The sequence below is a fragment of the Marmota monax genome, unplaced genomic scaffold (genome assembly GCF_021218885.2).
Source record: "Marmota monax isolate L192 unplaced genomic scaffold, Marmota_monax_Labrador192_F-V1.1 WCK01_AAM20220418_F8-fsc00158, whole genome shotgun sequence".
Classification (NCBI taxonomy): Eukaryota; Metazoa; Chordata; class Mammalia; order Rodentia; family Sciuridae; genus Marmota; species Marmota monax.
Window position 1 is genome coordinate 4,126,040 of NW_026694092.1, and position 24,016 is coordinate 4,150,055.

Here is a 24,016-nt window from a genome sequence, read left to right on the forward strand (position 1 = left end):
TTTATTGCTGTGCTTGAACAAAGTGCCAGGGGCTACTTAAACTGGGGCAAGAGAGAGGTAATTAAAAGAGGGGTTGCTGAAGGAAATAGTGGTTGATGTGGGTGGAGGAAGTGTTTTCCATAAGAATAACAAGCTGGAGCAAATGTTATGCAGAATAACTTCATTTCGTCGAGACAAAACCAAAAAGTTCACATTCAGCCTCACACCGAGCTGATATACAACATGCAAACTTTAGGTGGAATCTTGAACCCGTGGGAAGTGTCAGCCCACGGTTTACAGTGGATAATGGGGAAGCTTTTCTGGGTACTTCTCTCTTCCTAGCATTGTGATTCTACCTGTACTAGCTCTTCCCTGGGGTGGGGGTGGGGAGGTCCTGACCTCGCAGCCGGAGCCCAGCTACAGATCACTCAGAATGCGCTGCATTCATCGATGCCATTGCTAGTAAATCGGACCTGGGGTTTCTGAGTGTCCTAGGAGGAAGGCAGCCCAACATACTGATGTCAAATATGAGGGGCCATTCACATTCTGTAGCCTTTACTAGATAATGTCGTAGATTTCACAACCAGATGTACCAGATTTTCCAAAGACATTCCTGATTTCAAGAGCCCTGGGCCCTGTGTCTATAGGACACGAAGCCCTCCCTGTGATCACTGGTACTGTGGAATTCTGCACCAAAGGTGTCCCTAGCTGGCGGAAATGGCTTGGGTGTGAGGCTTGTGCCCAGTTCTCTGGCCACCATGTCTAGCCCGGAAGCCATCCTCGCAGTCCTCATCCCAGCCAGGGCCCGTCCCTACTTCCTGGTAACAGGAGTCTCGGGGTGTTGGTGATAAAATATCCCTCTAAGACCCGTCCAAGTAGGGCGCTGGGCAGGGGACGTGTCTGGGGAGGCGGCTGGGCCGGGCCCTCGCGCTAGCTGCGGGCAAGGAGGAGCGGCTTCCAGCCTGAGGACACAGCGCGCGCATCGGCTCGCTGGGGACGGCCACCGCCTCTCCCCCGGGCGCGGGCGGCCCGCGCGGCTGCGCGCCGGCCGCCATCTTGACCGGGTGGCGCGGGCCGCGCTGCCCCCGGCGGTGGGACCGTGGAGCCGCAGGCCGGGTCCCGGCGGCCGCGCGGACGTACCCAGGCTGGCGGGGGACGCGTGGGCCACCTCGTCCGCTCCCTCCGGAGCCCCCTCCCCGCCATGGGCCACGCTGACCGCTGGCTGAGGACAGAGGGACGGTCGCCCAGGTGAAAGCGCGGCCTGCAGTCAGCCCTCCCCGGGTCGCCCGAGCGGGTTTTGGTCCCGAGACTCGACCCCTGGTTCTCGGACTCCTGCAGTGGCCGGCAGGTCGCCACGCCCGGCGCACAGCGCCCGCTCCGTGCTCCCCGGAACTTGAGCCGCAGTCCCCCAGCAACCCGCAGAGGCAGCCGCGGGGGCGGGGAGAGGCCTGCAGCACCGTCCCCACCATCCCAGGGCTTTCCGGGGCGCTCCCTCCGGCCAAGAGAGGATCTGAAAGTTACCAGGGTTAAGGGCCCTTGATTGGAGCCGCCTGTAACTTTATTTGTCCAGCTTTTTAAATTTCACATGCATTTGTGTAGAGCTTGCTAAGGACAAGGGACCGCGCTCCGAGCGGGGGGTGGGGGGGGGGAACCATTCATCCAAAAGTGCAAAAGTAATTTTTTTTTTTTAAAGGGCACCTCTGGTCCTCAATCGATTTACGGAGAAAGGCAGACTTGCAAGTGGGTAAATACAAATAAAAGGCAAAATCAAATGAACATAAATAACAGATGACTCCTGCAGTAAATACCTTGGGGAAGGGTTAATTATTTTTAAAATCACTATTTTTAACTATGTAGAATCAGTTCCAGGAGTGGAGGATAAAAATTTACTAATATTAGATAGTTCCAGGGTTCCAGGGAAGAGGGATCATTGCTTCTGAAAGGCTGATGTTTAGGAATACTGGCGAAAGTTGGTTTAAACTGAGCAAAATACCACGAATCAAACTCTCAAACTCGGGGTTCCTTTCCCAGCTCCTGACTTTAGCTGGATGGTTAAAAATGCAGTTCCCCACCAGAACTGGGTACTCCATTCAAAATCACCAAAACTCCCAACACATTTCACAAACTGTTTTAGAAAAGATAACTAAGAAAATTAGGCAAATAAAAAAAAATGAGGCAATTACTAACTCCAGGGGGAAAAAAATCTCACAAGAAAGGAAATGCAATCAGTGAAGCTCATTTGCCTCAGCAATGAACGATATATATGTGATTACAAAATAAACGCTGGATATGAATTTAATAAGATATTGTGATCCAGAACTAGACGGAAGATGGGGGAGAAGTATGACCAGAGACTTAAAATCCTCCTCTATCATCCTAAGAGATCAATGAATGACCGTTGACATACATTACTTAAAGCCCCCCCCCCCTTTTTGGTACTGGAGATGCAACCCAGGGGTTCTTTACCACTGAGCAACATCCCCAGCCCCTTTTTGTTTTATTTTGAGACAGGGTCTTACTAAGTTGCTGAGGCTGGCCTATGAACTCCAGATCCTCCTGCCTCAGCTTCTTAAGTCACTGGGATTACAGGTGTGCACCACCTGGCCCAGCTCAAGGCCACATCTTTTTATTCCATGATGGGGATGGAACCCAGGACTTTGGGCATTCTAGGCAAGCACTCTACCCCTGATCTGCCCCTCTGTCCAACCTTAAAGGTTTCACATTCAAAACCAAAGAAACCACACCCCTCCCCCACCCCGTCCCAATCCCACTTTTCTGGCTAAATAAGACATAAAAGTAGGGTGCCACCCCTGTCCTTTTTTTTTTAATTCCACTCTAAATAAAGCTTAGAAGAGACCCAGTAACTTAAGAACACCAGATCCTGCAGATGGGAGGTGACAAAATGAAGAATAAGTATATGGGCCTGCTGCTCCAACATGCTGGGTCAACACTGGCTTGGTCTATAGCCTCAGGCTGGTCCACTGTGCTCCCAAGATGCCCTTTTGACCTCTGTCCTGCCCTGTCACCTTCTCTTTTCTTCTTGATCAGAGGCAGAATGCGTTTCTCCTTTGCCCTGAGAACAGAGCTGCCACTAGCCTACTTGGTGAGTTTGTGAGCATTAGGGAAAGATGCCTCTGGGCCTGAATTCCAGCCCTGTCTGTCTGGCTCCAGGACCTTTGTGCAGGGTACTCAAACTGCACCACCTGATGTGGTGACCCTGTCTGAGAAGCCAGCTTCTTTCAGGGGCTCTCCTCTGAGCATTGCTTAGTTCAGAACCACAAGGTTCCTGTGGAATCTGGGTTTCTTTGCTATCCAGCAAAAGAATTGGCCTGGCATACCCAAGTCACCTGAAAGGAGGCTGGGGTGAACCAGGGACATCCTGGGAAGTCTCAGTGAGGGCACAAAAGGGGCAGGTAGGTCAGAGTTCACCCGGGAGTTCTCCAGGAACTCAGAAGCTTCGATTTGCATTGATATCTAAAACAGGAGCCCTCATGCTACGAAGGAAATCTTTGCGGTGAGGGGAGAGGAAAGCTGGCCCCAGGGGCCACATGCTTTTTGGATGTTCAAAAACAGGAAGATGATTCAATTTCAGATTTAGGGAAGGTGTGTCATGTTAAGGGAGCCAGAGAAAATATGACCACCAATACCAAAGCCAAACAAAATCATATTTTCCACGTTTCTATCTCTGTCTCCTAGTAGGAGCCACAATGAAATAGCAGATCAAATAGCAGATCAAAGGCAGAGGCAAATACAATTATGTTGCCTGTGAAGCCCATAGCATGAAATTAGAAGTCAAACTCTCCATTCAGGGGTTAGAGACAAAGATAATGGGAACCTGGGGCCCTAGAGATGTACCCAGCCCTCTCAGTCACAACACTATCCACGCTGGACATTTAAAACCACACGAGGGGGCGGGGTGCAAACATTAAGTATTAAAGTAATTTCTTCCTTTTCTCCACACTTACTTTAGAAAATGCGTTGACTACATTCCGATTTTTGCATCATGAAAAGATATGTGTAGTTGACCACGGAGGCGCATGCCCATAATACCAGCAACTAGGGAGGCTGAGGCAGGAGGATTGCAAGTTCGAGACCAGCCTCAGCAACTTAGAAAGACCCTGTCTCAAAATAAAACATAAAAAGGCTGGGATGTAGCTCGGAGTTGAGAGCCACTGGATCCAATCCCCAGTACACCTCCCCCCAAATATGTGTATATTGTGGGGGAAAGGTGATTTGTAAGTCCATAGTGAAAACTGTCACCTGAATAACAGAATAACTGCACATTGCCCCAAAAATGGCAGGTGAAAAAGAAGATGACAGAGAGCGAGCCATGGCCAGTCTTGTCTATTACCCATTTCGTTTCCCTTTCAGTGCTGAACAGTGGAAAACCCATGTGATCCCACCATTCAATTCCTCCTCAGCCTTCCCTATACTTAACAAGGGGGGGCGGGGAGAGCGAGAGAGCACTGTTCTTTGAGATTTTCTATTTTTCATAAAATCCATATTTGCCTTATCCCTCTATTTCTTTTATCCTGGCCCAATTTTAGCTCTCTGATTCTGCCTGCCCCCATATAATTTACGAGGCTTCTTGAGGGTGTAAGTGCCTGTGATAACACAGACTATTGTATTTAGAGTCACTGCTAATTAAGCTGAATTCCCAAGAATGCTGGGCACGGCTTTTTTTCTGTACAATGTCCATAAGTTTTCGGATGCTCCACCAAGAGGTAGGGTCTATGTTCCTTCCCCTGGAATCTGAGAAGGCTGGTGACCACAGTCACAACTGAACATACCACAAGTGAAACTGCATGACTTCAGAGGGTGGGTCAGAAAAGGTGATGGCAAACCGGGTTTGGTGACACACACCTGGAATCCCAGCAGCTCTGGAGGCCTAGGCAGGAGGATCAAAAGTTTGAGGCCAGCCTCAGGAATTTAGCAAGGCTGTAAGCAACTTAATGAGACCCTGTTTCAAAATAAAAAGGACTGGGGATGTGGCTAAGTGGTTAAGCACCCCTGAGTTCAATCCTAATACAAAAAACAGAAGGAAGGAAGGAAAGGTGATAGCACCTTCCACCTGATTTGCTGGACACTTATTTTGTACCCCAAGCTGCTACTCTGTAAGTTAAAGTCCTACTACCCTTAAGCCACCTGGAGAGCCCCGGGTTTATGCTATGAGCCCAGCCAACATCCAGACCTGGGAGCAAAAACACCTCCAGATTATTCCAGCCCTGAGCTGTTGAGTCTTTCCATCAAATGCCCGACCCACAGGATCTTTGAGCAGAATGAAATTGCTTCTGAGATCCCCCAGGCTGACATGGCGACGGGGGAGGAGATCTGTTCCGTAGCACGTTGCTAGATCTATGGCGGAAGGTGTGTTGGATTTAAAACTAAAGCATTGCTGGGCGTGATCGTGGTTTCCAGCCCTATTACTGCAAAACTAAATAAATAAATAAAAATAAAAAGAGCTAGGGGTCGAACTCCATGGTCAAAAAAGTGTGGAGGGTAGGACACTTGTGACGATGATTCAAATCCTCCAACTCTCATAAGACGACATCTTCCTGTTCGTTTATTTATCTATGTCAGTGCTGGGATGAAACCCAAGGCTTTATATGTGCTAGCCAAGTACTCTACCACTGAGCTGCAGCCTCAGCCCTGTTCTAAAACATTAGAGCACACGCCTGTAATCCCAGGGACTCCGGAGGCTGAGGCAGAAGGATTGCAAGTTCAAAGCCTCAGCAACTTGGCAAGGCCCTGAGAAACTTAGACCCTGTCTCCAAATGAAGTATGAAAAAGGGCTGGGGATGTGGCTTAGTGGTTAAACGCCCATAGATTCCATCCCTGCGGCCAAAAAAATTAAAAAATTTGAGTCAAGGTCTCAGTAAATTGCCCAGGCTGACCTTGTACTTGGGATCTTACTCTCCCATCTTGTATCTTATCTCCCCACATTTTCCCTGCCTGTTCTTGAAAGTATTCATGTCAGGGATAGGCAGGGCTGGACGGCATGTTACTTGGTTTTCTTCCAATTTCCCCTCCAGGTCCCACATCTTTTCATCAGGATCCCCAACAGCCCAGTTTATGCCACACCCCAGTCGCATGAGTTTCTATTCGCATAACTAGGCCTTTTCGCAGAAATCACCTAGCAGCCCACTGACCCTGACCCTGAGGCTGCCCTCTGGTAGAAGACTGAGGAGGCGCTACAAACCATCTGCAGCATGCAAGACCAAATGGGAAAATATAGGGAGCCCAGGTCCTACCCCAGGCCCCCAAACAAAAACAAGCAGAGACCTAGAGCAGTGGCGCATGCCTATAATCCCAGTGGCTTGGGAGGCTGAGACAGGAGGATCACAGGTTCAAAGCCAGCCTCAAAAAGGCGAGGCACTGAGCAACTCAGTGAGACCCTGTCTGTAAATAAAATACAAAATAGAGCTGGGGATGGGGCTCAGTGGCCCTGAATTCAATCTCTGGTATATACCCCCTCCCTCCCCCAAAAAGCAGAGCATCCAGAAGCTGCAGGAATGAATGGCAGGTGTGGTGGCAGGAGCCTAGGCTGAGCACAAAGGATAACCCCAGGGTTAAGACCAGCCTGGGCAATATTATAGCCAGACTTTGTCTCTGTCTCCCTCTTTTTTTTTTTTAGCCTTACTGGGGACTGATCCCAGGGCCTTATGCATGCTAGCCCAAAAGCTCTTAACACTGAGCTATGTCCCTAGACTCTCCCACCCACCATTTTTTCTTCTTTTTGGTATTGGGGAATTGAACTCAGGGATGCTTTAACACTGAGATATACCCCCATTCCTTTTTTATTTTGAGATAGGGCTTTGCTAAGTTGCTGAGGCTGGCCTCAAACTTGCGATCCTCCTGCCTCAGCCTCCCAAGTAGCTGAGAAAACAGGCATGTGCCACTAAGCCAGGTTCTCAGTCCTTTTTATTTTTTATTTTGAGACAGAGTGTGCCACTGCACCCAGCTTGAGACACTATCTCTGAAAAAACAAATGAAAAGGGGCTAGGGAGCACTTCCCTGGCATGCATAAGGCCTGGGTTTGGTCCCTAGTACTATAAATAAAGCTTGCAATGGGGAGAAAACAGACCAAACTGGGGGGGGGGGTGAAGGAGTGAGACATGGGAGCTATTGAACAGGTGATGATAAGAGAAGGATTAAGGAGAAGCAGGCAGTCTCACCACTTCCCTGCCCTCTCAAATGCCAGGACACAGACTTGCCAATGATAAAATACAACCAAGCTGTGCAAGCCAGACCACAGAAAGCCAGTACTAGATAGTGTGGTGCGTCTGTAATCCCAGCCGCTCTGGAGTTGAGCGAGGGATGGCAAGTTCAAGGCCAGCCTGGGCAACTTAGCAAGACCCGGTCTCAAAATAAAAAATGAACAGGGCTGGGGGTGTGGCTCAGTGGCAGAGTGCTTGCCTACCTTGTGCAAGGTCCTAGGCTGTATCCCAGCACTAGGGCGGTGGGGGTGGGGGGGCTAGCATCAAGTGGGTTTATCTGCTAGTCACTCATCCCCAGCAAATAGCCTGACCCTCAGTGCACAACCAGGGTGCCTCCACAGCTCAGCCCTGGGTGAGCAAGCTGACCAAAGGCTGGCACGGCTCTCCCAAAGTTCACAACTTTGGACAGTGTGGTCCTGTGGCTCCAATTCACACTTTTTTAGATGCAATTCTTTTTTCCTCTTCTTAGTTATTTGGTACCAGGGATTGAACACAGGAGCACTTAACACTGAGCCACATCCCCAGCCCTTTTTGATATTGTATTTGGAGTCAGGGTCTTGCTGAGTTGCTTAGGCCTTGCTAAACTGCTGAGGCTGGCCTTGGACTCACAATCCTCCTGCCTAGGCCTCTGGACCTACTGGGATTTCAGGTGTGCACCACTGTGCCTAGGTTTTTCTTTTTCGTTTCTGCAGTGCTAGGGATGGAACCCAGCCCCTTGAACATAATAGAGGAGCACTCTACATTGAGCTCTCTCTAGTCCCAAAGCAATTCTTTTTTTCTGACCCAAATCTCAGGCCAGGCAGACCTGCACCTACCTAGGGCCTTACACAAACCTTCCTTTCTACACCTCAAACAATATCTGCCCAAGTCCTCCTTTCCCTCCTTCAAGAGCACAATATTTACTAAGAGCTTATTATCACCTTCCTGATGTTTTCCATGCAATTACATCATCTGATCTCCCTCCAATCTTGTGACAGAGGCATTCTCATGCACGTTTTAAAGATAAGGAAACTGGGGCTGGGGCTCAGTGGTAGAGCAGTTGCCTCACAAGCATGAGGCCCTCGGTTCAATCCTCAGCACCACATAAATAAATAAATAAATAGTGTCCATCTACAAATAAAGAAACATTTTAAAAAAAAAAAAGATAAGGAAGCTGACACTCAGAGAGGTTACAGAGAGGGCTAGAGTTTTCCTCCTAGGCCCAGATGCGTTCTGTTCTAGAGCTTTCCACCATAGGTGTGAGTATCCAAACTTTTTTTTTTTTTGGTACCAGGGATTGAACCCAGGGGTACATTACCACTGAACCACATCCTCAGTCCTTTTTTATATTTTGTTTAGAGAGAGGGTCTCCCTGAGTTGCTTAGGGCCTTGCTAAATTGCTGAGGCTGCCTTTGAGCTCAGGATCCTCCTGCTTCAGCTGGGATTACAGGCCTGAGCCACAGAGCCCAGCTAGTACCCAAACATTTTGATCATTGATTTTATGCCATGCCAGTTCACCAAACATGCAAAGATCAGTAAAACAGTCCCCCTCCTTAAGGAATTTGCATTTTAGTAGAGAAGACAGACCGAGGGTTAGGGGCTCTGAGTTTGGTATGGTTTAAGTACCATGGGAGCGCTTTTGAATATCTGCATCATTATTGTCCCTCGGCCCTGCCCTCACTTTCTCGGCTCCTCTGGTTTCTCCGCACAGGACTGCTCTTTAGTCCTTTCTTAGGCACCAGCTGTAGGCTTCCCTCCAAGCCTGTTTCTCTCTCCTCCCATACCCACACACCCATCAGGGATCCTGGAACCTGCTTGCCTTGGAGACGCTGCCTTGGTTGGATAGATTTCTTTGGCTCTGGGCCCCAGAGAGGCGGCTAGATGGAGACAGCAACCTCAGGCTTGCTCAGCTGGAAAATGGGTCCAGGGACCCGGATGCTGAGCAGGCTGGTAGCCCCTCAGCAGGCTTTCCTCGAAGCCTGGTGGAGGACTTTGGGTTTCCTCAAATCAAAGACCCTTCAGTGCACCTGGTTATGATTACCAGGAAGGAGAAAGCCAGGCCCCTCTGAAGGGTTGGACTAGTCATCTGGCCTTGCCATGCTGTGGCAGGGCTGACTGCTGGAGAGGCCGTGAGGCCAGGTGTGGGGGCCAGCAGCAAGCCTGGCCAGTACAAGACCCTCCAACTCTCCCAGGCTCCTGAGCCCAGCCCCTGGCTTCCTCAGGCTGGACTCGCAGAAACAGCTCTGGGCTCAGACCTGCCAGGGGCGTTCTGAGAAAATCAAGTTCAGAGTAGCCGCTGCCCAGCCCTGACCAACAGCTCTTCATTGATCTCCACTAGCTTCCGGCTTTAAAATACTCTCATTTACTTCCCCACCACTCTTCTCCCTCCCATGAAGTTCAAATAGGCTTTGCTGCAAGATTTCTGAAAGGGATACATTTTTTTTTAATTTAAAAAAAAAAAAACGAAGGAAATGCAGACTTTCAAAAGTTAAAAAAAATAAACAAAACTCAACATTATCTTCTTTTCCACTAGCTGGGTTTTCCCATAAAACAGACATCGCTTAGGATGTCCCACGTCACTGTAATTGACAAGCCTGCTGAATGAAGGAAAGAGATTCATATGAAAATAACGTGGCTAACCAGGAACATCATCCAGCAGTCCCCAGCGGCTCCCATACCCCACACCTGTCCCGACGCTAGACTCCATGTGGGCACAAAAAGATCCTGGGGGATCCTACGGGTTAACACAGTCTGCGAGTCCAGAAAGGAAAATGCAGTTTTCTCCTTCCCGCCCTGGTTTAATCCTGCTGCGTGTTATTATTGGCGAGTCTCTTCGCACCACCGTTTCTAAAAAGAAAACCCGTGGGTCTGCGCGGCCCTCCGCCGCCTGCTCGGCTTTCATTGTGCACGCAGCGGGGCCTGCGTGGATCCAGCACGTCGTGACCGTCTCGCAGGCGCGCACGGACACCCTCGGGTTGGCATTTCCATGAGAGCTAGGCGCATTGTCTCGGCGGCACGCACACACACGCGCGCGCACACACATATCACACTCACACACACGCACACGCGCACAATAAAGGGCTACAGACCCCTTGGCCCAGCCTCCATTGCAACCCGTAATTAGAGATGACCTTTGCGAAAGGCAATTAAAATATGGTAATGTCGATGCGCTCGCCTGTTTCCAAAAAGAAAAATACACAGGTGCTGGCTCCGGCGGGCTCCACCTGGCCGGCCCGGAGGCCTCCTACGGCTCCTGAATGAACTCCTTCTCCGGGGAAGCTTCCAGTCCCCGCTACCTACGCCAGTCAGGGCTCCCCTCCCCGTCCTCCCCTCCCCCACCAGGGCTCTGGCAGCCAGGAGCCTGCTGGCGGCGGCGGGGCTTTGTCATCGGAACGCACACGCGAGCACCCGGCCACCACGGGACCGCGGCGGCCGCTGCGCGTGTCCTTCCTCGCCGCGCTCCCCTCCCCGCCTCCTCCTTTAGAAAGCTCCAAGCCTTTCTTCCGTCCTCCGTGTGCACGGCCCTTTGCAACGAGGAGCTCGGGGAGCCTCTTAAGGGGGCCTCCCGCGGGGTGCGGGACGGGGAGGGAGGACTCTGGACCAGACACGCGCGGAGGCGACGCGTGGGCGGCCGGGCTTTGTTTGGCCTCTTGCCTCTTCCCGGAGGGCGGAAGAGCCTCGGCCGAGGTGCGGCCCACCGGCGATCCGGAGGCGGTGAACGCGAGCACCTCCCCTCCAGCCCAAGTGCACCGTGAAGTCCCCTCCAGAGTTCCCTCGGGACTTGGGCCGGGTGGGGCGCCTCGCTGCGGGGAGGGTCTCCCCGTCCACAAGTGGCTCTCCCCACGCAGACGAATGTGCAGTGTCATTATGGTGGCTCCTGTTGCTCGAGGCCTCCGGGACGCTGGGGAGGAGCGCGCGCACCCCATCCCTCCACTGCGCGGAAGGCAAGGGAGGCCCCCCGGGGACTGGGGACTCCCCGGGGGGCTGCCTGGAGGAGACACCTATGAGGGCCTTCCCGCTCCTCCGGGCTGCCTTCCGGGACCACGAGCACGGAGCCAGGGCGGCCTCTCGCCTTTCATTACGGGGCCTACGAAAGCAGCAGCCCAGGCAAATATGTAGCTATTAAAATTAATCGCCCTGCGTTGTCAGCTGAACATAATGCAAATTATTTATGGGCTGTCTGCGCAATATTTATCATCTCGCAGGCTCCAGGCGCTTCGTGCCTCCTGGCCTCCCCCGCCTGCCCTGGGCCGCGCAGGGCGAAGCTGAGCGCAGGCTGCCGCGGCCCGGGGATTCGGGGCACCCGAATGGGCTTCCAAGGGCGAGGCCGTGCATCAGGCTGACTTCCAGGCCGACAGGTTCACTTTGGTTTCTGCCATTCATTGCACATTTATGGAGAGGCCCACTAGGTGGAAAATCAGGAGGACCGCGAAGTCAGGGGGTAAAGACCAACAGGGAGTAATCTGAACCCAACAGACCAGCTCAGGTCGGAAGGGTGACGCAGGCAGAGACTCCTAGACCGCCCCGGAGAATTTTCTGACTCTAGTCTGACCAACCCGGGAAACCCATGTTGGCCGAGTTGGATTTGCACCAGGAGAAACCAAGAGCATCAGAACTGCCCGACCGGTCCGAATACACCGCTGTCAACTGGAACAGGAGGAATTCGGTGTCCTGTGAGCCTCAAAACTTGTTTGCTGATGGCAGATAACAGATTAACTGCTAATTGTCGAAATGGGCCAAGCACTCAGCTGATCTCTGCTGGGGGCCCCTCGGTATTCGCTGCACTTTTTATATGTAAAAACAGCCTCAGTGCCTCCTAAACTGCTTTTGTGTGGCTTTTTGTTTCTCTTTCAAATACGGTGTTTTAAAAAACAGCAGCAACGCGCCACCCCACCCCCCTCTCCAACCAAGCCTTCTGGTTTAAAACAAAACAAAACAAAACAAAAACCAGGAGGAGAAATAATCTATAGGACAATCCCCCCCTACTGGTCGGCGCTGGCGTTGGGGCTTTTTACGCAGATCGAGTCGCCCTGGGCTGCGGAGGTAAACAGGCTTTCAGCACCGCTGCTAAATGAATCACGAGGGGAAGAGCCGGGGCAGCGGGGCGGGAGAGGCCTCGGGATCCGGGCTGGCCGCCAAGGCCGGGAGCGAGCAGCGAGAGGGGCAGTGGGGTGGAGGCGGGTTAACCTAGCCTGAGGCCTCGGGGCCTGGGACGGGAGAGGAAGGCTGGTCCATCCGGAGCCCCCTCCTACCGCTCCAAATCTACCATGCAGGGCGAATGCCTGGCCTGGGCCTCCATCCCAGCGTGCCCGGGCACCTCCTGGGGCTAGTCATGCTGCGTGAGTCCATCTGCGGGAAGGGAGGTCACGGGGCACCCCCACACACACATACACACAGTTTTAGCAGCTCTGGGCTTTCCGGAGGCAGAGGCAGGCCTTGCTGAGAGCCACGGCCGAGTCTGTATGGCCCCTGGCATTTTGCCAACAGTATTGATTGACAGGCGAGGCATTACTATCCGCCTCTGCCGCAACTTTTGAGTTCTCGCACTATTTTGGAGTTCTCATGGGGATTTCCGGGGATTCCCCGAGAGTTCCCATTGGTTGGGGAAGTGCAGGAGGAGGGATTTCCGGGAGAGATATTTTCCGGCTGGGGGTTCCTGGACAAGCCTCCTGGCGCGTTCGGGAGGATTCCCCGGGAGCTGTGTGAAGTGTTTTCCTGCAGTTTAAAAATAAAGTTTGTTCCTGCTTCAGTGGCTCGTGATTTGTGCCCAGCCAGACTGCGGCATTTGGCGGCCCGTTCGGGGAACGTCTGAAGCTTCGGGGTAAGTGAAATTGCTTGCCCCTAAGGGAAGGCGAGAGAATGGGCGACCATTTTAAAAAACAATGTGTTCTTGTTTTGATTTGTTTTGTGTTTGTTTCAAGCTGCCTATCCCTAGAATTTTCTCAGGCCGATTGGGAAAAATGGTTGGCTCAAGGTTTGAAGTTGTTCACCCCTGAGGAAGAGATAGAAATAGACCACAAATGCACATGTCAAGAAAATAGGAAAATTGATACAACGATTTTTTGTTCCGTTTTTGTTTCATCCTGTTTCGGTTTTGTTTTGTGTTATCTTACTGGGTTGCGTTATCTTTATAACAGATTAGAAATTAGTAAAAAACAAACTGAAAGAGTGTTAAGTAAATTGTTAGAGGTTCAGACCATGGAGAAAGACATTTTAGATCAAGCAAAAGAGAAGGTCTCTCAAGCTAGTCAGACAGAGGAAGAAAATTTAAAGGAAGAAAGCTTAGAGGAGAAACAGCTATTAGGGAAAAAGCTACAACAGGAGGCTGCTACTAACACCGTTCTATCACCAGAGGGCGTAATTCAACCAACAGCTCCCCCTATGGAGATAGCTGAGTGGCCCTCAAACCCCGTAGTTGATAGATGGGATCCTGAGACAGGACCTCAAAGATTAGCATGCCCTGTACTTGAGCAGGCAGGAGGGCAGCGAATTCACCGTGCTTTAGATTTCAAAACAGTGAAGCAGTTAAAGGAGGCTGTAACAACCTATGGTCCTCAAGCACCGTTCACTGTAAGCATGGTCGAATCCATTACCAACTTGGACATGACGCCAGCAGATTGGGCTAGTATGTGTAAATCTGTGCTAAATGGAGGACAATATTTGTTATGGAAGGTTGCCAATGAGGAATTTTGCAGGGAGACAGCTAGACGAAATGCAGCAGCCGGTTACCCTCAAAGAAATCTAGATATGTTGTTAGGAAAAGGGCCTTATGAGGGTCAACGGCAACAAATTGAATATGATCCTGGCGTATACGCACAAATTGCTGTAGATGCGGTTAGGGCATGGAAAACTTTACAGGGGCATGGAGGTTTACAAGGTCAATTATCTAAGGTAATACAAGGAACTAATGAACCTTACGCTGAATTTGTAGATAGGCTTATTCAAGCAGCTTCCAGAATTTTTGGGGATACAGAACAGGCAATGCCATTTATAAAACAACTGGCTTATGACCAAGCAAATCGTTGTTGCAGAGAGGTCATTAGACCATGGAGACATGAAGATTTAAACACATATATTAAATTATGTAGAGACATTAATGAACAAGGGCAAGTCTTAGCAGCAGTACAACAGGCTTTAGATGCCAGGCCAAAAACATGCTATAATTGTGATCAAACAGGACATTTTAAAAGGAGTTGCCCCATAGGAGGAGGGTTTAACAAAGCTAGATATCAAACGAATAGAATACCGGGTATTTGCCCACGATGCCGTAGAGGGAAACATTGGGCTAATGAATGCCGTTCTCAAACCACCATAGAGGGTATTCCGTTATCAAAAAACAGACAAGGACCAAGTGTTTACCCACGATATCGTGGAGAAAGGCATCGAGCTCCATTGCCAAAAAACGGACAGGGGGGCCCAATGCTCCGGGGCCCACGACCACAAATGTACGGGGCACTGGAGGAACCCAGAAACACCATGGAGGAACCCAGCAACACCATCAGGGTAGTGCCCAGGACACATTATCCATCAGATCTCTCATCAGACGAACCAGAGGGAGCGCAGGGTTGGACATCTGCGCCTCCGCCAGAGCAGTACTAACTCCAGAGATGGGAGTTCAAATCATTCCCACAGGAGTAAAAGGACCTCTTCCCCAAGGAACAGTAGGCTTATTGTTAGGACGCAGTTCTTCTACGCTAAAAGGACTTATGATATGTCCCGGGGTAATTGATCCCGATTATGAAGGTGAAATAAAAATTATAGCTAGCTCTCCAAAGGGTATATCAGTAATTTCACCAGGAGATAGAATAGCACAGTTATTAATAATACCCAGCCTACATGATAAATTTTCCAGTAGTACTATAGAAAGAGGTTCCAGGGGATTAGGCTCCACAGGTGTAGATTGGGCTATGCTGTCTTTAAATTTAGATTCTCGTCCCATGCTAAAACTAAATATTCAAGGACATGAATTTAATGGACTACTGGATACAGGTGCAGACCTTAGCATCATATCTCGTCAAGAATGGCCAAAACATTGGCCGTTACAACAAGCCACTCAAACGCTTCGAGGCCTAGGAGTGGCGACTAATCCCCATAGAAGTGCAATGGTATTAGATTGGAAGGATCCTGAAGGATGTGAAGGAACTATACAGCCATATGTATTGGATCATCTTCCTATAAATTTATGGGGACGAGATGTCCTAGATCAATTAGGTTTGACATTAACAAATAACATCAATCCAAATGCGCCCACTATTAGGGCTAGACAAGGTTTCAGGACAGAAAAAAGATTAGGAGAACAAGGCATAGCAGCACCAATTCAGATAGATCAGGGAATAAATAGACATGGACTGGGTTTTCAGAAGGGGTCACTGAGGCAATAAAAATTACTTGGAAATCAGATAGACCAGTATGGGTTCCTCAGTGGCCCCTGACTAAAGAAAAGATACAAGCAGCCCATGACCTGGTCAAACAACAATTAGCGGAGGGACATATACAACCTTCCGTATCTCCTTACAATACTCCCATTTTTGTCATTAAAAAGAAATCTGGTAAATGGAGATTATTGCAAGATTTAAGAGCCATTAATAATGAGATGGTTATTATGGGACCTGCTCAATCAGGGATTCCTCAATTGTCTGCTTTGCCAAAAACCTGGTACGTTTTAGCTATAGATATTAAAGATTGTTTTTTTTCAATTCCAATTCATCCTGAGGATAGTCCACATTTTGCATTTACTATCCCTGCACTGAATCATGAAGGTCCTGATCAGAGATATGAATGGAAAGTACTCCCTCAAGGGATGGCTAACAGCCCAACTATGTGTCAAATTTATGTTAACAAAGCAATCCAGCCACTTAGAAATCAAAATCCTAAACTACAAATATTTCACTATATGGATGATGTATTGTTAGCACACAAAGATAAAAACACATTGCTAGAATGTTATGCCACACTTACAAATTTATTAAAAAATTATAATCTAGAGATAGCAATAGATAAAGTACAATTAAATTTTCCAATTAATTATTTAGGAGTTCTATTATCCTCAACCATGGTCCGTCCACCAAAAATTCAAATACGAGTAGATCAACTCAAATCACTTAACGACTTTCAAAAGTTATTAGGAGACATAAATTGGATAAGGCCTTATCTAGGCATACCAACAGGAGAGTTGGGACCTTTATTTGATATCCTAAAAGGTCCATCAGATCCAAATTCACCCCGCATGTTAACGCCTGAAGCAAGAAAGGCATTAAAAATTATTGAAACATATATGGAAAATATGCATTTGGATAGAATTGATATAACTTTGCCTTTATTATTTATTGTAATACCAACAAAAAATATTCCTACAGGAGTATTTTGGCAAGAAGGTCCATTATTGTGGATACATTTATCTTATTCTCCTAACACTATTCTTACTAGGTATCCTGAGGCTGTAGGACAATTAATACTCAAAGGAATAAAAGCAGCAAAGGGAGTGTTTGGAATTTCTCCCAATAAAATTATTACTCCATATACTATGGATCAAATTGATGAGTTAGCTAATGAGTTAAATACTTGGGCAATAATCATGTGTAAATCTAATGTTTCATTTGATAATCACTTACCATCTAATCCTTTGTTGTCTTTTTGGTCTTCGCATCCTGTAGTTTTTCCAAAAATGACAAGAAAAACCCCTATCATGAATGCTCCAAATGTATTCACTGATGGGTCAAATAATGGTACAGCAGCAGTAGTTACCCCTGATCAAACTTTTACATTTTTAGTACCCAAACAATCAGCTCAAAAGGTAGAGCTTAATGCAGTTTTACAAGCTTTTGTGATGTTTAAAGATTCTGTATTTAATTTATTCTCTGATAGTCAGTATGTAGTTAATGCTATAGTATCCCTTGAAGATGCTGGCAGGATTTCCCCTTCCTCTACTGTTTTCTCTTTGTTTTCTGCTATACAAAGTGTAATCTGGGACAGAAAAGATCCATTCTTTATAGGACATATCAGAGCACATACAGGATTGCCTGGAGCCCTTAGTTTGGGCAACGATTTAGCAGATAAAACTACACATGACATACATATTTTCTCTACACTAGAAGAAGCTACACATTTTCATAAAAGGTTCCATGTCAATGCTAATACTTTACAAAAGCGTTTTAAAATAACTAAGGAACAAGCTAGACAAATAATAAAACAATGTCAAAATTGTGTGACCTTTTTACCACAAGTTAATCTTGGAGTCAATCCTAGAGGACTGATACCTAACCATATTTGGCAGATGGACGTCACACACTTGCCACAATTTGGAAAATTAAAATATTTGCATGTTACAGTTGATACTTCTTCCGGATTTTTGATGGGCTCCCTTCATTCCGGAGAAAAAACTAAAGATGTTATAGCTCATTGCTTACAAAATTTTGCCACTGTGGGCGTTCCAAAACAGTTAAAAACAGATAATGGTCCTGGTTATATTTCTACCTCTTTTAAACAATTTTGCTCATCATTTGGCATTACTCATATAACAGGAATTCCATACAATCCACAGGGACAAGGCATAGTTGAAAGAGCTCATCAAACTATTAAAATGTACTTACTAAAGCAAAAAGAGGGAATTGGAAAGGGGTATATGTCACCCAAAGATAAACTTAAAATAACCCTTTTTACTCTAAACTTTTTAAATTTGGATTCCTCAGGGCTTAGTGCTGCGGAAAGGCATATGTGTCCAAAAAATGTACATAAGCCTAAGGTACTTTGGAAGGATATTCTAACAGGACAATGGAAAGGTCCTGACCCAGTGATTGTCTGGAGTCGGGGTTCTGTTTGTGTTTTTCCACAGGGAGAACAGCAGCCGATTTGGATTCCAGAGAGATTAACTAAAACAATTTCTACAGGCCAAAAGGAAGATGATTTGACTCAAATCCATAACAGCTGATATCCAGAACTCCAGTTTGGCTATTCTTACATCTGCGACGGTGATTAACCAGGATGTTTTTTTCAATATTTATTTTATTATTTGCCTTTTCCCACATCATAAAGTTCTATTTTATTTTTGAGCTCATACAGACCTAGGATAATGTTTTTCTGATCAGTTTTATTTTTTGACTGTGGAGTTTTTAAGCATTGCAATGGAGATTTCACCTAGGTAAAGCTACAAGGCCTTTACTATTGTCTTATGTGTTGTATGTTATGTGTGCACACTTCTGTTTTGTGTTGTATGTCTGTATGTGTGTATGTCCATATATCATATATGAGGAGCGCTCATGAATAAATGGATCCAAATTTTTTTTATTCATGTGATTTTAATGGTTTAATTTAGATTGGGTAAACAGCTGTTGAAAATTGTTTTAATATGTGAACAAATAAGGAGGTTAACAGATCTGTTTGTTTACTTTCACCTTTCCTTCTCATTATATTTAATAATTCTGTTCAGGATAATGTAAATTGTTCAAAAAATTGTTTTCTTAGTGCCTGTTGGAATGTTACATAATTTTTTTCTTAGCATCATTGCCAGAATTCCTATCTTCATCCCAGTGCCGGTGAAGACAAAGATAAAACCAAACTACAGCTTCTTCGATAGTTATCACAACAAACTGTAAAAACTGATGCATCAATGAATAATAACTCAACAAGTAATGCTCAGTTAAGGAGTTGATTTACTTTGGGAGGAAATGGACATATTGACAGATTCCTCTGCTTTGAATTGCTTGCAGACCTTGCCTGGACTATGTATCATTTGTATGTATTGTGAACTATCTGTTGGTACAGCGAATTGTGGTAGTGCTGGAGTATTTTTGCTGATGGTGTCACCGGTGGTACAATTTTTCAAAGGAGCCCTCAATTGGCTTAGTGTCATGGCATTTTGCATCCTCCTCCCTTCTACTAGTGCTGGTCTAAAATTTGGGGGCCAACAGAGGTGAGGCAAAGAACCTCACCCCCCACTGGTGCAAAGGCCTATCCACAAGTATGGCTGTATGCTGGACCGGTAGTCAGTGACGGGTATGATCCAATTGCAGTGGTACCAACCTAAGACAGGAGGCTGACGCCTAGAGGTCAGTTCATCCGATGACGGGTAAGGACCATATGTTGAATTGGACTGCCTAACAGGCACGGTCCCTAAGCCACATTGCTTGTTGTTTAATTAAACAAAAAGGGGGAGATGCTGAGAGCCACGGCCGAGTCTGTATGGCCCCTGGCATTTTGCCAACAGTATTGATTGACAGGCGAGGCATTACTATCCGCCTCTGCCGCAACTTTTGAGTTCTCGCACTATTTTGGAGTTCTCATGGGGATTTCCGGGGATTCCCCGAGAGTTCCCATTGGTTGGGGAAGTGCAGGAGGAGGGATTTCCGGGAGAGATATTTTCCGGCTGGGGGTTCCTGGACAAGCCTCCTGGCGCGTTCGGGAGGATTCCCCGGGAGCTGTGTGAAGTGTTTTCCTGCAGTTTAAAAATAAAGTTTGTTCCTGCTTCAGTGGCTCGTGATTTGTGCCCAGCCAGACTGCGGCAAGGCCTAGCTCTTCTGATATTCATTTTAAGCAAATCAGGGCCCCTCTTCGCTGTCCTCAGCCAACGTCACCTGGAACTTAGCTGAGCAAGGCTGAGTCAGGGCCTACTTTCGGGGTCCTGGGGTGTGTGGCTATCTAAGGGCATCCGCTCTCCGTGCTAACAGAACGGGACCTAGCCAGGAAGCTATTTTGTAATTATATTTTTCTTCAGGTTTTCTTTTTTTAAAAAAATGTGACTTACCCTATTTAAAGACCCCTTTGGGTTCCCATAACCCCCAATTTTGACACGGAGTTTTCTTAGAACATTCTCCCATTATTTCAGAAATTTCATTTGAAGCGATGTAAAAGAAAAGGAGATTCAAAACATTAGGTTGCTTTTGGATTCACTTTATCCCGAACATTCTTGCATGAATTGGAGTAAGGGCTTAGTTTTACTAAGATTTACGAAATCAGCAAATAGCTAATTATTCTATTTAACACACTGAACATTGACCACGGTGAAGTGGGCAGGTCAGGCCACATTTATTTGACACTCTGGTCCTGCGAAACCCACCTGAGGGCAGGGGAAGTGTTACTGTTCTCATTTTACAGATTGAGACTGCCCCGCCCCCACTTCTGGAAACTAGCCTTCCTCAGTGAAGAGGGGCTAGAATTCTAGCCAGGTGACATCTGCCTGCTCCTGCCTGCACCCACCCTCCTCCAGGTCAATGTCATCTAGTCATTGCTGCATCCTTTTCCGAGATCTGTCTGCCAGCAGAGCTACCCTCCCGCTTGTGGCAGTTCCTTCCACAGCCTGCAAACCTCACCCACCGTCTGTTTATTCACTTTCCTCCACCACCAGGTCAATTCCGACTGCAGGCCTGGGAGGACAGTGTTAAAGTGTTTCTGCAGACAGACCCTCTGGCCGCGCCGGAAGTGTTTTATGGACCTGTGAGCCCAGTTAATCCCAAAAGGCGAGGCAGGATTAGTCCCGGGTGTGGGTGGGGGATTCCTGTGTTTAGGCTTAATCCCCAAGGGGGGGATGAGAAGATGAGGGTCCGGTGACTTCTGCAAAGTGTGCCCCTTCCCCATTAAACTCCCAAATCAAATCTCAAGATTTGGTTGGAAACCAAGGCATGTGGCCCCTGGGGCCCCCGCCTCGGCCAGGCGTGGAGTACGGGCGGGGGGTGCACCCTGGGAGACTAGGATGATCGTGGAGAGCGAGTGAGGAGCGCAGTTGTGTGTTTTTTTCCCCCCGGGTTTCATTCTTCCAGCCCTATGGAAAGGAGGAGAGCCGCAACCGGGGAGGGAGCCGGAAAGAAACACTTAATCACCGGCGTCTCGCTGCTCGTCACGCGAAGATGGCAGCGGCTCCCCTGGGTTTCAAGGTTCCGGGAAAGGCGTGTGTTCTGCCTTGAGGCGCGCGGGCTGCAGCGCTCCCTCCCTCGCCTCGGCGGCCAGCCCGGGCTCCCGGAGCCTGTCTCCACGCGGGCAAGTGCGCCTAGGCCACCCAGCCCCCAGGCCAGCCTGGCCCCCTACGGCGGGCGGTGGCCGGAGCAGCGGGGCGTCTGCACTGCCCAGCCGCAGATCCACGGGTCTTCGCCAGCTCGGCAAAGGCTTGCGGGGGTGGGGACGTGCACACTGGCCCGGGGCACGCTAGGGTGTCAAGCTGCGGCCAGTGCAAGCTGTGCAGGGCACACTCCTACTGGCCGTGGCCGGAGGCCCAGTCCGCCTTCGCGGGAGAGGGGATTGACCGCCCCCTGATCCACGCGCAGGCCCCGCGGCCCGGCCCTCCCCTCTGACTCCCGGGTCACTGCGAAACACGGAGCGAACAGGTCCCCGCCAGCAGCCGTCACTTCTCCGGGAGATGGGGATCCACAGGCCTGGCTCTGCACCCCAAGGGTGCCAGGGCGTGCACAGATGCGGGGGAGGGGGAAACGCGGCCCCTCCACCCAGACTCTTCCTGGCAAGGCACACAACGGCCGCGGGCTTTCAAAGCGCCAGAGCAGGGAAGAGGAAGGGAAAGCGGAGGCCTGGAAACAGCTGCACGCTTGGACCCACTGTGTGTCTACGCAGGCGCGCGGGGGCAGGGCACGGGGTTAGGGAAGGCAAGGTGTTGAGCGGCCCAACCCAGACTGAGCAGCCGGGCTTTCCAGCCCCGGGGGCTGGCGGCTGAGGCAGAGAGGAACCTGGAGCTTCAGGAGGCGCCACTGGGCCCGGCCAGCTCCGGGGGATGCGCCCGGAGCCCAAAGACCAGCGTGAACCAGCCGCCCCTGCAGGCGGCGGTTTAGCTCGGCCGCACGGGACCACTGACACCCGGCAATAAGGAGCTCCTCGGCAATCGGCAGCCCCCAGCCCCTAGTCACCCCGTGGACGGGACCTCCGGATGCTAGCTACGTGGGCCCAGGGAACTTGAGATTGCTTCCCTGATCCCTTCTGTACCGCGGAGCCACAGTAATGTGCTTCTGTACCACTCCGGAACAATGCTTTGCCAAACATTGGGCCTTCTGGTATCTTCCCATGATATTTTCCTTTGGAAGGTCAGGATCCAATCAGTCCCCTTAAAACATCCCCCAAATAGCTCACTTTCACAGCCTGACACCAAGAGGCTACATGGCTCTGGGTCAGTCCAGAGCCTGTTCCAAACTGCTGCTTTGAGCAAGCCGCTCAAGAGTCCTGGACCTTGGGGTTGTTCTGAGGATAACATGCCTCAATACACAAAGTGCTGGGACCACTGCCTCTAATACAATGCTACATGTGTTTGTTTTTATGGTTTGGTACTCCCTTCCTTTGGATGGGGAGGGAGTAAGAAACACATCCGGGTTCAAGTTCCTGGAGACCTATATGGAGCCAGGGTAGGAAGGGCCACTATTCTCATCCACTGAAAAATTAAGGCAAAATGGGCCAGACTTTCCCTTAAAGGCCAATGTGTGCCGAGGTGATGTAGGAGAGTACTTTTAAGTGGTGCTCCTTTAGACAGGATTAATGGCAAGTTCCCTCAGGGATCGGGCACCATCAACAACCCTCCCCCTGCAGCCTTAGGGAACCACACTGGGTTCCAGGACCTTCAGCCTACTCTTCCAAGGCCACCCTTTTTGATGTTTGCCATCTCCTGTAACTGGGTTCTTGGAGAAGATGGCCAAAAGTCAAGTTCTCTGGGGGTGTACTTTGGTCTGAGTTTAACACTTGCTTCAGTGCTGGCGGGTGGCTGGCATTGTCCCTGGGCTGCTGCTGGTGAGCACATTTTACTGACACCCAGATGCAAATACTGCTTCTGTGAACAGAATTGGTCAAATTTCTAGTTTCAAAAAGCTTTCCATTACCTTTGAAATGGGATCTCCAGCAGATGGGGAGGAGCGTCGGGGCAAAGATAGGCATAAGGGGGCCTCACCCTCCCGGCCTGGCCTCTCCCAAGTCACCCATAATTCATTAGGTGAGACTGCCTTTTTCTTTTCACAGACAACGCAAATGGCCCTTCCCTTGTGTGGCTACCGCTACCGGCGTTCTCCTAATCACTAAAAAGTGCTGGCGGTGCGGCTCTGGCTCTCAGTAGATCCTTATCGGAACCGAGTGCCAGGCTGTCCAACCCTGAGAAAGACAAAGAACACGGGCGCCTCCAGTTTGCTCAAGAGGCCTCAGGGTCACCTCTGGGGTTTCCCCTTTACAGCCCCTGACCCCCACAAGCCGCGGCCGGCCAGCCTCCGAAACAAGTCCGCAGCCCTAGATCCGAATTCCAGTTCTCGAGCGCCACCCGGAGAGTTCACATTTCCCCTCCTCGGAGGCCGCGTGGTGCGCAAGTGAGAGTCTGAGGGCGGCTGCAGCTCACATCTCGGCAGCCTCCTCCCCGCACCCTGCAGCACGTAGGCAGGAAAAGAAAAAGCCAAGAGAAAAACGTGGGCTATGAAAGCCAAGTACAAACAACCCCAGGCAGGAGTTTGCCAGGAGTACGCAACCTCCAAATAGAAACTACAACTCAAATAACCCCCTCTTCGAGTTCTATTAATTAAAGGTCCTCGAAGGTGGAGCGCAAAGGGGACCCTGCCTTCTCAGGGCACACAGTGGCCATGCAAAAATAATGGTGCTTAGCCCGGCACCGCCTACATACATGTCTAATACCAAGAAGGGAGCAAGGGTTGCATCTACCGATTAACCTGTTCTCAGTGTTTTTTGTTTTTTTTTTTTTTAACTGCTCAACGTGCATTTGGTTGGGAGGAAAAAAAGATTGATCCTGCTTGAAATATACATGGGCAATCTGTATTTAATTGGGGTAAGTTCCCGCAGCTGTCCGACCACATTTGTCTGGTCCCTCTGAGAATCCACGTTTTCTAGCCTGGAAGGGGGCAGGCGGCCCTCATGGCTCCTCC

At 49.2% G+C, this 24,016-nt stretch overlaps 1 protein-coding gene and 1 long non-coding RNA gene across 2 annotated transcripts in view; one reads left to right on the plus strand and one right to left on the minus strand.

The window, feature by feature from the left end:
- The window catches only part of Bcor (BCL6 corepressor), a 132,183-nt gene that overhangs the window by 106,132 nt on the left and 2,035 nt on the right, over nucleotides 1–24,016 (minus strand). The gene's annotated exons all lie outside the window — the stretch shown is intronic.
- LOC131424979 (uncharacterized) lies at nucleotides 12,619–18,458 on the plus strand. The gene is made up of 2 exons (XR_009228703.1): nucleotides 12,619–12,996; nucleotides 18,007–18,458. It is a non-coding gene; the product is annotated as an uncharacterized LOC131424979 (long non-coding RNA).